Genomic DNA, 13,662 nt, shown 5'->3' on the forward strand with positions numbered 1-13,662 from the left:
TCTGCCCACGGCTTCGCTGATCGGCGTGTGTGAATGTGCATGCGTGCACATGTGAGCATGCGTGCGTGAGTGCACGCCTCTGCATGCATGTGCCCCGTGAGGATGTGTGCCTGTGAATGCATTCTAGTGTGCGTGTGTACGCACGTAAGCAAGTGTGAAGGCGTGTGCACGTGTGCTGTGTGCAGGTATGCCTGTAAGCATCTGCGGACGTGTGCACATTAACATGTGCACTCTAAGTACAGATGCGTGGATGTGGGTGGATGTGCAGGTGTGTACAAGCATGTGCGCTCGTGTGTGTCTTCTGTGTGCCTGTGGTAGGCAGTAGGGGCCCAGAAGGTCTGAAGGACCCTGGCAGGTGACACCTAGGGTGACTCCTGGCACCTTTCCTCCAGACCCTCTCATAATGTCATGGCCAAGGCCGCAGGCTCTGGCCAGGTGTTTTGGTTCTTGGGGTCCCTGTCCAGACCCCTCCCTTGCCCCATGCGGTGACTCAGCCTGGCCCCCCTCCCCACACACACATGCCCCCCCCAACCCCGCTCTCTCGGCGTCTGACAGATTAACAGAGAGGAAAGCAAGGGCAACATTCAGTTCCCATTAGTCACTCACGGCAGCGACGGCAGCTGTGTTCTGACAGCCATCAGGTCTAATTGCAAGGCCGGTGTCCCTCCCCAGCCCGGGTGCCATGACCTGGGTCCCCGTCACCTGCCCCCGTGGTCCCGTTGCTCTGAGCTTCCGGGCTCTTGGTGGTGAGGAGCTGCCTTGTCGTTCATCCCTAAAGACTCCCCTTCCCATCTTGCAGGGAAACGCAGCTTCCCGCACCTGACCAGTCCCCTTGGGGCTACATGGCTCTCTCCGGGTTGCATTAGCAGAGGTATAGTGGCCAAAGTATGGGAGGGGACAGCCTTAGTCTGCTCAGCGTGGACCAGACCACACCAGCTGAACATGTGGGCAGCCAGGCGGGTTCCCTTCCCCTTGCTGTTCCAGGCATTCAGGACCCCCAGTTCCCCTGGCCGCTGGGCTCACAGAGGGCCTCCACAGTGCTCTCTGCACCCTCTCTTGCCCCGGCTGGAATTCCCGACCCTCCGGGTCCTGCCTCATCTTGTTCTCCCGCCCCTCTTCTCCGCCCTGCCTCCTGGGGAGAGGTGCTGAGCAGCCCCTGGCCCCGTGAGACAGGGGAGCTGCTCCCAGGTCTCACCGTGGCCCCACACTGACATCTGCAGGGCAAGACGGTGCTGTTGACTCCCAGACAGAACAAGGGGTCCCAGGAGGCACTGAGATCCTGCAGGAGACCCAGTGACAGATACAGGGTGTCCGTCCACATCCCCCTTTCTCTGCCGTCTGTCCTCCTGATGCACAGTTAGCTTGACCCCCCCCCCAGCTCTGTGAGCCCAGAGCTGGACCCCCCTGGGCGCCTGGCCTGGAGTGTGACCTCCGGGGGGGGGGCAGGGGACAAAGTAAGGTACAGAGGCGAGGGCACCCCGGGGGTCACACCCCGTGCAGGGCAAGGCCCTTGTGTACAAGCTCTGAGAAGAGATGGTTGTGCCCCCTTCACACACAGAGAGGAGGGGTCTTAGGGTCCCCTCTGTGCCCCACCTCCCCTGGTGGGGTCTCCTCTCTCCCGGGGCCTCCCTGCCGCCCCACTACCCTGGCAGAATCCTGCGAGCTCCCGCAGCTGTAACCCCCTGAGCCCCCGCCCAGGTGCCTGCCCAGCCCGGGCGGGAGGGGGCAGCGGGCACTCCCTTTTCCAGGTGACTGAGGCTAATCCCGGGGCTCGGAGGAGCCGGGCCGCCAGCTGACATTTCCAGGCTGCGCCCTGCCGCCCGGCCTGCCGTGACATTTAGACAGGGCTCATCTGTGATTATCCGTGTTTGATGACTTCGGGGCCGAGGAGGAGTGCAGCTGATGCCCGCCCGCTGGCTGCCTGCCTGCCTTGATCTCGAGCTTGTTTTTAATAAACTCGTTCCTGGCTGAGCCGGCCCCGTCCAGCTGCAGCTGCCACCGTCCCCACCTGGGCCGGCCCGGGAACTAAGCCCGGGTTTTCCTGGGGATGCTGGCTGGGCCTCGGTTTCCACACACGGGCTGTGGCCCATTCCTGCCACCCAGCCCCCCACCCTCCACCCCACCGGAAGGGCACAGTGGGGGGTTGGAGAGGCCAGCTCCACTCAACAGGCCTTTCCTGGGATGCCCTTTGTAAACGACAGGGTCCCTCCCACCCCTTGAGGGTCTTGTACTCGGTTGGGGAGACCCACGGAAGGTCCCCACAGGGCGGGTAAGAACCATTCGGGGCTTCCAGCCCTACCTGGGGATCTGCCGGGACCAGCCCCGTCTTGAGTCAGGAGTGGGAGACGACCCCTGCACGCCCCACCCCTCCCCCCTCCGTCCCAGCCCTGGGGTCGGGAGGGAGGGGTAGATAGAGGTGTGGCAGGCTGTGGGACGGCGGAGATGGTGCTCTGGGCACCCCTTCAGCACCCCACGGTTTCTGGGAGGAGGTTCCACATTCCGGCAACCTCCCTGGACTTTAGAGCCTGGGCACCTTGCGGTGGTGGTCATCTGGCTGCCTCCGGGGGGTGGGGGGCAGGAGCAAGGCAGCCCGGTGTCCCACCTGGGGCCTCGGGGAAACTGAGGCTGGGGGAGGCAGCCTAGCCGCCCAAGGACCGGGAAACACCGGGTCCTCTCACCGCACATGGTCAGGCTGGGAGCAAGGGGCCCGGACACGGAACAGGGTTGGCAGAGGGCTGAGTGGGCTGACCCAGCACCCCTGGCGGCTGGAGTCTGTAGCCTGGGGACTCCCTGACCTCCACCCACACTATGGCCACCCTAGCTTGGGCTCCTGTGGCCCTCACTCCCTCCCTCCCTCCGCTGGCTAGCCCAACACGGCCTCCCCTGGCTGACCTCTGGGCAGGCCGGACCCGGCCAGGGAGGAGAGGGCTGTGGACAGCTATGCAGGGGCAAAGGGGCGGTGGGGGCCCCTCTGTGCAGCTGCCCTTGGAGGGGGCGCTGGAGAGGGTCTCAGCAGTGCTGGGGTGGGTTTGGGGACCCCCCTCTCCGCCCTCCCCCAGGTGCTCCCTGTTTCGAGCCCCTCCCCCTCCGTATCCTGGCTGCAGCTGTAACCTTCATGGCTTGTGTGACTCACTAAGTCAAGACTGGTCCCTCCCCATGGATGGAGGGTCTTCCTAGGCAAGTGTACCCCCCATGGCATCTCCCCGGCACCTGCACAGCGGGCCTCTGCGGCTGTTTAACGAGTGACCAGAGAGATGTTAGGGGCACCCGTGGACTCAGGGTCCAGGATGGGGTGCTGGGTCCACAACAGCCGTGTGAAGGGTGTTGGCCAGGGAACCGCACCCCCGACCCCGGTAGGAGGTCCCAGGCCTGCCCTGCGGGTCTCCCCCCTGCCCCGGCCTCGCCCCCTTCTCAGCATCCTAGCCCCCACTCGCCCCCAGGCAGGGGTGCTCCCGGTCCCTCCTATCCCAGCAGCTCCTCCGGACCTGGGCTCTTCCCATCACCTTCCCCACCCCCATCATCCTCTTTGTAGTAGTGGGTTGTTGTTTTTTTTTAAATAATCATTTATTTTTAAAAACCACAGTAAAATAGACATGACAAAATTCCCCACCTTACCCGTCTTCAGTGCCCAGCTCAGTGGCATTGAGCACGTCCACACTGTTGTACAACCATCATCTCCAGAACATTCCGTCTTCCCAGACTGACTCTCTGTCCCCACGAAACCCCCGCTCCCTGTCCCCTCCCCCAGGCCCGGCACCCACCACCATCTTCCAGTCCCTGTGGGTCTGACTCCTCTGGGGACCTCCCATGAGTGGGTCACAGGCCGTGTCCTCCTGAGTCTGGCTTATCCACTCGGCACAGTGTCAAGGTCCCTGCGTGCAGCCTCTGTCAGAGCGTCCCTCCTTCCTTCTCAGGGCTGAGTGCTACCCCACTGCACATACGAGCTGCACGCTGTGCGTCCACCCTGCGTCCACGGACACGCGGGCTGCCTCCACGTTCTAGCTGCTGTGACTGCGCTGCCGTGGACGTGGGTGTGCGTCCAGCCTGCGTCCATGGACACGTGGGCTGCAGCTTCCAACTTTGCCTGCTGTGGACATGGGTTTGCCCGTGTCTGTCTGAGTCCCTGCCTTCAGCTTTTGGGGGACGTGTGTCTCCAGAAGTGGGATTGCTGCAGCTGATGGAAATTCTGTGCCGAGTGTCTCGAGGACCCCCCAGCCCGCTCCCCACAGAGTACACGCTGTCTCGCACCCCCAGCGGCACACGGGGCCCCAGCCTCCCTGCATCTGTGTTGCGGTTTCTCATTTGAATTCTACAAGATTCAGATTCTCTTCGGAACAAACGCAGGCACACACGTGTGCGTACACACACACACACACACGTGTGCACACACACACACGTGTGCACACACACACACATGTGCACACACACACACACACACAGAAACAAGGTGTCCCGGGGTCCTGGTCCCTCGCTCCCCGAGCTGGAGGCTGAGCCTCGGGAGAGGAGTGCCGTGTGGGCCGTGGGGCCCTGGCACCTTCTGCAGGGGGTGCCCCAGACACGCGCCACTGTCCTCTGAGAGCACCTGCCCCACCATCTCCCCAACAACGGAGGTGACCCCACTGTTGTGTTTTTTGCCAAAGACGTCAGGATGAGGTGGGGGCCCCCCTGACGTGCAGCAGGCCCCCCAGGCAGGCGCTGTGCCTCCTGCCTCCCGGTCGACCCCTCCTGACGATGGTCCCCTCAGCCCATTTTCCGTGCTGAGATGGACACGTTGTTGTTCTGGACGCTGACCGGCTTTCCCGAGAACCACCCTCCCGGGCCCTGGCCCCAGTGACCGGCTTTCCCGAGAACCACCCTCCCGGCCCCTGGCCCCAGTGACCGGCTTTCCCGAGAACCACCCTCCCAGCCCCTGGCCCCCAGTGACCGGCTTTCCCGAGAACCACCCTCCCGGGCCCTGGCCCCAGTGACCGGCTTTCCCGAGAACCACCCTCCCGGCCCCTGGCCCCCAGTGACCGGCTTTCCCGAGAACCACCCTCCCGGCCCCTGGCCCCAGTGACCGGCTTTCCCGAGAACCACCCTCCCGGCCCCTGGCCCCAGTGACCGGCTTTCCCGAGAACCACCCTCCCGGCCCCTGGCCCCAGTGACCGGCTTTCCCGAGAACCACCCTCCCGGCCTCTGGCCCCCAGTGACCCTTTGCAGACGAGCCCCTTGTCATCAGGAGGGTTTGGCTTAGATGCGACCCCACGGGTCAGGCACGTTGACCTGTCCCTGGCGGTCTCTGCGGTCGGGGTCTTGTGTGGGGCACCCTCCCCCAGGGTCCAGCAGCGCCCCCATCCAGAGGGAGGTGCAGCCCCTCCCCCAAAGGCGTGTGACGACACGAGTCTATGTTTGGAGAAGCGGGACCCATGGTGGCCTGTTTTCCTTTTTGAACTGTGGCATCTGCCCGGCTGCCTGCTGTGAATCCCCGTGGTGGGGACGTCACAGGGGCCATGCCCCCCCGTGGTGGGGACGTCACAGGGGCCATGCCCCCCCGTGGTGGGGACGTCACAGGGGCCATGCCCTCCCGGGGTGGACGCTGAGGTTTCGATGTTTGTCAGAAGGGTCAGGGGTGACAAAGGACAAAGAACACTGTCAGAGTGACAAGTGCTGAGACACACCAGGCACCCCCTAGAGACGCAGCAGGTGGGGTGGGGGGGAGGTCGTGCCCGCTTTCTGTGGGGGGTGGCAGCTATGCCCGCCCCCTTGGGAACGCAGGCCTGAGTCAGTAGGACGGGCTACTGAGCTCGAGTGGTCTGGGGGCTGGTCTGCAGGGCACTGAGGACATCACCGCCGGTGTCCAGTGGGGTTCAGAGCCCTGCAGTCACCCACCGGGCAGGGAGATGAGGGAGGGAGGGGATGGCATGGAGATTGTAGCCCAGGGCCCTGCGGGGGGGGGCAGGACTGAATGTGGGGACCCTGCAGGGGTGGGGGCAGCAGGACTGAATGTGGGGGTCCTGCGGGGGGGCAGCAGGACTGAATATAGGGGTCCTGTGGGGGGGGTAGCGGGACTGAATGTGGGGTTCCTGCGGGGGGGGTAGCGGGACTGAATGTGAGGGTCCTGCGGGGGGGGGTAGTGGGACTGAATGTGGGGGTCCTGCGGGGGGGTAGCAGGACTGAATGTGGGGGTCCTGCGGGGGGGGTAACGGGACTGAATGTGGGGGTCCTGTGGGGGGGTAGCGGGACTGAATGTGGGGACCCTGCAGGGGTGGGGGCAGCAGGACTGAATGTGGGGGTCCTGCGGGGGGGTAGCAGGACTGAATGTGGGGGTCCTGCGGGCGGTAGCGGGACTGAATGTGGGGGTCCTGCGGGGGGGGTAGTGGGACTGAATGTGGGGGTCCTGCGGGGGGGTAACGGGACTGAATGTGGGGGTCCTGTGGGGGGGTAGCGGGACTGAATGTGGGGGCCCTGCGGGGGGGCAGGACTGAATGTGGGGGCCCTGCGGGGGGGCAGGACTGAATGTGGGGGCCCTGTGGGGGGGCAGCAGGACTGAATGTGGGGGTCCTGCGGGGGGGGTAGCGGGACTGAATGTGGGGGTCTTGCGGGGGGGGGGTAGCGGGACTGAATGTGGGGGTCCTGCGGGGGGGGTAGCGGGACTGAATGTGGGGGCCCTGCGGGGGGGCAGGACTGAATGTGGGGGTCCTGCGGGGGGGACAGCAGGACTGAATGTGGGGGTCCTGCGGGGGGGTAGCGGGACTGAATGTGGGGGTCCTGTGGGGGGGGCAGGACTGAATGTGGGGGCCCTGCAGGGGGGGCAGGACTGAATGTGGGGGTCCAGCGGGGGGGCAGGAGCTCCCCTGGAAGGGTCTCTTTTCTTTGACTCTAGCCCATGGGGCCTCTGGCCTCCTGGCCCCCAGAGGGCTGGACCCCATGCCACCCCACCGTCAGCCGGGGCCTGCTCTTTTGTGTCCAGGTGGCACTTCAAGGACAGCACCTTGGTCCCCTGCCTGGTTCCACTGGTGCCCACATGGGATTCCTGCAGTTCTGACTCCTGCTCCCGCCCGGCCTGCCACCTTGTCCGGTGCCCACACGAACACGCCCCTGGGCCTCGGGGTCTACCTCCTTCTCTGCTGCACCCCAAGGCCTTTGGGGAACAACCAGCCCCACGGTCGGTGGAGCATGGGGTATGTTCCGGGGGTCCAAGAGACCCCCCGTGATGGGCCAGGACCCCGGAGAGGCACCTGGAGGCTCCCAGCAATTCCCGTCCTGGCCAAAGCCTCTGACCCCGGCGCTGCGACCACTTCCAGAAAGCGCCCTTCCTTGCTCACCCTCTCACCCTAGTCCCCGTCGGTGATGGTGAGGGGGCCTCATCCCCCACTGCTGTTCTCAGAGTCCGAGGGGAGCTGCCCCCCCCACTGCTGTTCCGAGTCTGAGGGGAGCTGCCCCCCCCACTGCTGTTCTCAGAGTCCAAGGGGAGCTGCCCCCCCCCTGCTGTTCTCAGAGTCCGAGGGGAGCTGCCCCCCCCACTGCTGTTCTCAGAATCCGAGGGGAGCTGCCCCCCCCACTGCTGTTCCGAGTCTGAGGGGAGCTGCCCCCCCCACTGCTGTTCTCAGAATCCGAGGGGAGCTGCCCCCCCCACAACCCAGGAAATAGATTCTAGACACTGTTGGACGTTTTGTAAGTGGCCCCAGTAAAACAACCTTCTCAGCCACCCCTGCTCGGGTGTCCACTGGGAATGTCCTCAATGCCCTCTGGACAGCAAGCCCTCGGCCACTATTTCCTCAAATTACAAATGACCCAGCAATGCCACCTGGATGTGTCCTCCAGGATAAATCTCTGCCCCTTCGGCTGGGAAGGGAAGATTCAGGTCCACGCAGGTCCATCGGCAGATGGCCGCGGAGGTGACCGGCTGGCTGGCAGGTTGATATGGACACTCACACACAGGGACACGCGTGCACACACACACTCACACATCTGGGCGTCCTTCCGCACAGGCGATGTGGGGAGGACCTGGCAATGGTGTTGTCCTGTGCCCTGGAGACCGGGTCTGGATTTTGGGACCGTGCCCACGGATAACCTGTTCTCGCATAAAGAGAGAGAAGGATGGTTTGAAGAGGCCCCAGAGCAGCCCTGGGCAGGGCGGACGGCCGCCTTGTCTTCTCCACTCGAGCGTTCCCGTCTGGTCAGAGGGCTGGCTGGGTGGCTGCGGAGGGGCTGAGAAGGGGTCCACTCTGTCCCCTTCGTGGCCACACTGGCAGAGCAAGCAGCCTGTCTCCAGGAGACCGGGTGCTCACTGGACACAGAAGCTCGGCGTGGAAGGACGGGGCAGCGGCTGGGCCTACGGAGACACATGACACGGGGACACGTCCAGGCCCAGATCGGATCGCCGTGGGGACTGGGGGGTGCCGAGCTGGGGACGCGGCTTCCTCCCTCGGCCCAGGGGAAACCGCAGTCTGGGGTCTGCAGGGCCCCCAGGCTCTCCCCCGGACGGCGGGGTGGGTACCCAGGCCGGCTTCCCCGTGACGAGGTCCCCCCGCCTCTCCGTGGACACTGCGCGGCACTGATGGAGGCCGGGAGGGAAGGATGAGCCATCCCCTGGCTCCGGGATGCTCACTCTGGGGGGGTCACTGCCGCCTGTGGGAACCTCAGGGCTGCCTCCACGGACCCCAGTCCCGTCCCCGGGGCCCCCTGGGCAAGGCCGGCAGCCTGTCCGTGTACTTCCTCCCCATTAGCAGCACCAGGACGGTTGACTGATTTTTTTTTTTTTTTTTTTTAAATAATGACGCGTTATCTTCCATGATAACGCGTCATTGCAGAAGAGGGAACGGGCAAGGGAAACAGGGGTGCGGCCCCAGCTCCTGCGTTGGCCACCCTGCCAGGGCGTCTGGGGCAACGCGCGCCCCCTCCGTGTCTGCTCGCCCGCCCACGTTCACCCCCGTGTGCCTGCGTTCCGGCCGCTGTCCAGGGCGTCTCCCTAATTCAATCCGGCTTTAGAGGCGCAGGAAGCAAAGCTCCGGCCAGGGCCGCCCACGGTGGGCGGGGGGCGAGGACAGACGCGCTGGCCGCTGTCTCCTCGCTCCCCACGATCCCGTATCTACGGAAACAGCTGTGGGCTCGTGGTCAGGAGAGTCTCATTTTCCCTTTTATCTGCTCCCGATCACGCCGGGGGCCAGGCAGAGCCCGGCACGCTGACGTCTCGCACGCACACGGGAGAGTAATTTTATGAATGTGAAAACCTGCCCTCCACTCGCCCCCCCCCCCGACACTCCCACAATTGGGGGCCGGCTGTAGGGGGGGTTGGGGGGGAGGCAGCTGTGTGCAGGGGTGGGGCTGGGGTGCCAGGAGGGACCTGTCTCATCACAGTGCAGTCTGTGGGACTCCCCAGAACTGGCTCTGGAGAGGGGGCCCCTGGAGTCTGGGGTGGGGCCACAGCCGAAGAGAAGCTTCACTGTCCCCATGTCCCTCTGTCCTGCTGACTTTTTTTTTCTTTTTTTGTTTTTGTTTTTGTTTTTTGTATTTATCTGAAGCTGGAAACGGGGAGGCAGTCAGACAGACTCCCGCATGCGCCCGACCGGGATCCACCCGGCACGCCCACCAGGGGGCGATGCTCTGCCCATCTGGGGCGTCGCTCTGTTGCAATCAGAGCCATTCTAGTGCCTGAGGCAGAGGCCACAGAGCCATCCTCAGTGCCCGGGCCATCTTTGCTCCAATGGAGCCTTGGCTGCGGGAGGGGAAGGGAGAGACAGAGAGGAAGGAGAGGGGGAGGGGTGGAGAAGCAGATGGGCGCTTCTCCTGTGTGCCCTGGCCGGGAATCCAACCCGGGACTCCTGCACGCCAGGCCGACGCTGTACCATTGAGCCAACCGGACAGGGCCCCTGCTGACGTTTTAACCAGGCACACAATAGCCTGTTGGAGTCCAGTGGATGGGGATGTTTCTGGCTTTATAGTTCTTACCAAAGAGCCACCGTTTTAACTAAAAACCATCTAGACAGCATTTCCTGGTTATAAAAGGTTTCTGTGCTCATCAGAAACCCTAAAGAGAAACACTCGAAGGAGGACAGGAGTGACCTCCCATCCCTCTGAACAGCAGCCGGACGCGTACAGGCCGCCCGGAAACCACCAGGGGCCCAGGTGACCCAGATGCCTGGTGCGGGCATCCCGTCCAAGATGGCAGAGTGTGTGCAACAGCCCTTTGGGTGTGAGGAACCCCGGCTCCAGGTGGTGGCTGTGCCCGGGGTGGGGGTGGGGGTGTCGGACAAAGGGGTGGGCAGTCGGACAGAGGGGTGGGAGGGTCGGACAAAGGGGTGGGGGTGTCGGACAAAGGGGTGGGGGTGTCGGACAAAGGGGTGGGGGGGTCGGACAAAGGGGTGGGGGTGTCGGACAAAGGGGTGGGGGTGTCGGACAAAGGGGTGGGCGGTCGGACAAAGGGGTGGGAGGGTCGGATAAAGGGGTGGGGGTGTCGGACAAAGGGGTGGGGGTGTCGGACAAAGGGGTGGGGGGGTCGGACAAAGGGGACGTGTCTGCGGCCTCGGCTCTTCCTGGGTTTCTTGGCGTTCAAGGCTGCAGGGAGACAGGTCCCAGCATGTGTGTGTTGGCACGACTGCTTCTGTGAGCTGGGACAGTGGTCGATGACCACACCACCACCACCGCCACCACCACCACCACCACCACGGAGGGCCTCTCGTTGGGTTCGGGGATCCTGCATCCTGGGGGGCTCCACCTCCATGTTCGGGTCTACCCCCGGACTCCACGGTCCCAGCAATGAGAGGCCCCAGCCCAGGCTAGGACTTTCTCCATCCGGGCCACCCCTGCCCCCGTATTCCACACCCAGCGGAGGCAGCTGGCGTCTCAGGGAGGACAGACAGGGTGGTGGCTGAGGCCTCAGGCGTTCTGGCTAGCGGTCAGCGGAGCAGCTGCCCCAGCCTCGTGAGTATGGGCTCGTCCCCCCCCCCGTTAAGACCCCTGTGTGTGTGGGGGGGGGCGGGAGGGGATAAGGGGTTGCCTTCCCAGGAAGCCTGGCTCAACCTGATTGGCAGCAGGCCTGTCCCCACCCCCCACTCCACCAGCATGCACCCCTGCTCCCAGAGGGGACAGGAAGGGACATCCTGACCGCCTGTAGGACCTGGGCCGTTTGCTTCAGAGGAGCAACCTCTGGGACCCCCGCAAGGCAGAGCCCAGGCCTCTGGACCAGGGACCCTGCGAGGGGGTGCAGGGGACCAGCCGCAGCCAGGCAGCAGTCCCCTCCAGCCTTCCTCCTCCCTTCCGGCAGGGACGGCAGGTCTCCTGCCCCCCGGTGGGGGTGGTGGGGTGGCGGCCAGTCACTGCCCCTGCCCTCCAAGGACAAATCGGTGTGTCCTGCTCCCTGTACAGGGTCCTGACACCAACCCTGGGAGCTGTGGTGGGAGTTATCAGGGTGACGGAGTGCTGGCGGTCACTGCGGGTGACCTCAGCACCCGGGGCCTGGCAGCCCTGCGGCTATGGGCACACAACGTTCTCCGGGACGCACGTCCCAGCCTCGCCCGCGGGCACCGCGGAGCCGCTCTGCTCCTGCGGCCTCTGCAGCACGGTGGCCCTGGTTTGTGTCACCCTGACAGGCGACACCCGCTGCTCAGCAGGAATCAGACCCGCGAGCACAGGGAGCAGGGAGACGGGAGGAAGGACAGCTGGGGTGACTCACCGAGAGGACGGGGCCGGGAGAGCCCGTGGGGGCAGCAGGAAGCTCGGGAGGGGGTCAGACCCGGCCGGCGCCAGGAGCGAGCAGGGCTGGGGGGCGGCTGGGCGGCGGGGGCACAGGGCAGGACGGAGCGGCAGAGCCAGGCTCCGATTCGCTGCTGGTGTCCGCTCCCCCGGGAGCCCGGGAAGGAGCGCTCCAGCTCGGGGCTTCCCACCCAGCGCCCACACGGGCCGTCTGAGACAGAGCACGTGCACCCCATCCCGGCCACGTGGCCGGCCACCCTCCCCCTGGACAAACGGCTAACCCTGTCCCAGTGCATTGGGAGCCTGGACCCTGAGCCCAGGGCCCTGTCTCAGGACAGCTCTGCTTGTGGACTGTGTGAGTGTGTGCGTGTGTGCGTGTGTGTGTGCGTGCGTGTGCATGTGTGAGTGTGTGCACGTGTGAGTGCGCGCGCGCGTGTGTGCACGCGTGTGTGCGCGCGTGTGTGTGCTCGTGTGTGAGTGTGCGCGTGTGTGCGTGTGTGCGTGCACGCGTGTGTGAGTGTGCACGTGTCAGAGCGTGTGAGTGTGCGCGTGTGTGAGTGTGTGCATGTGTGCGTGCGTGTGTGAGTGTGTGTGCGCGCGTGTGTGAGTGTGTGAGTGTGCGTGCGTGAGTGTGTGCATGTGTGAGTGTGTGCGTGTGTGTGTGTGAGTGTGTGCGCGTGTGTGTGCGCGTGTGTGCGTGTCTGTGTGCATGTGTGAGTGTGTGCGTGTGTGCGTGTGTGAGTGTGTGAGTGTGCGTGTGTGAGTGTGTGCGCGCGCGTGTGTGAGTGTGAGTGTGCATGTGTGAGTGTGTGCGTGTGTGCGTGTGTGAGTGTGTGCATGTGTGAGTGTGTGCGTGCGCGTGTGTGAGTGTGTGCGCGTGTGTGTGCGCGTGTGTGCGTGTGTGCGTGTCTGTGTGCATGTGTGAGTGTGTGCGTGTGTGAGTGTGTGCGTGTGTGAGTGTGTGAGTGTGCGTGTGTGTGTGCGTGTGTGAGTGTGCGTGTGTGCGTGTGTGAGTGTGTGCGTGTGTGCGTGCGTCCTGTGGTGAGTCACAACAGTGGCTTCAGTGAGGATGGACCCTGCCCTGGAGAAGGCGAAGGGGACAGCAGATGAAGGGGACTTGGGGGTCCTGGTTCTCATAACATAGCTGAATCTGGGGTCCACCCATGGCCGTTGCACCATCATTACCAGAAACACCAGGCAGTGGATGGGCATGGGGACAGGGAGCCACCTGTGACCTGGTGCACGGTGACAGTCCTCTGGGCACTAGGTTCTCCCTCTGTCTCCCTCCCACGGTGTGTGTGGGGGGTCTGGGTGGAGGTGTATGTTGGGGTGGGGGTACATGGCATATGCGTGCACACACTAGAAATGGGGTGTAGTCCCCCCAGCACCCCCACTTCCTGGCACCTGGGGCTTGCCCTTGTCAACCCCCAACACCTTAGTCATACCCAGCCCCACTGTTCTCTCTCCATCTACCTGTGTCCTTCCTTCCCCAACGCCCCGCCCAGCACCCATGGTTCCCTAGGGCGGCGGCAGGCCTGGTCATCTCCGCCAGGCCACAGAGAGGCCCACAGCACTGCCGGCCCCAGCGGCCCTGAGTGTCCACTCCCTCCCTGGCATTCCCTGTGGGTTGGCGCCCCCACGTGGCCATCTGGATGCAGCATCACCGCCCTCCCAGCCTGTGGCTGTCGGGGATCTGGACCTGGACAAGGGGGAGAGAGAGCAGCCCCCCAACCCCAGGAGAGGTCCCGCAAGCTACTGGGGATCAAACCAGCCCCCCAGGACTGTCTGTGGGAAAATGGCGGGGCTTCCTGGGGGACCCAGAGCCGGCGGGCACTGAGCTGGCCTGTGGGGAAAAGCCAGCGGCCCCCATGCCCCTGGGTCCCAGGGCAGGAGGCGGAGTTTACAGTCCTCCCGGGTCTCTGAAGACCCTGACATGGGAGGTCAGCAGCTGGTGTTTTCCAGAGATGAGGTCAGCAGCAGCACCGGTCA

This window comes from Saccopteryx leptura, chromosome 1 (genome assembly GCF_036850995.1).
Source record: "Saccopteryx leptura isolate mSacLep1 chromosome 1, mSacLep1_pri_phased_curated, whole genome shotgun sequence".
NCBI classification, from domain to species: Eukaryota; Metazoa; Chordata; class Mammalia; order Chiroptera; family Emballonuridae; genus Saccopteryx; species Saccopteryx leptura.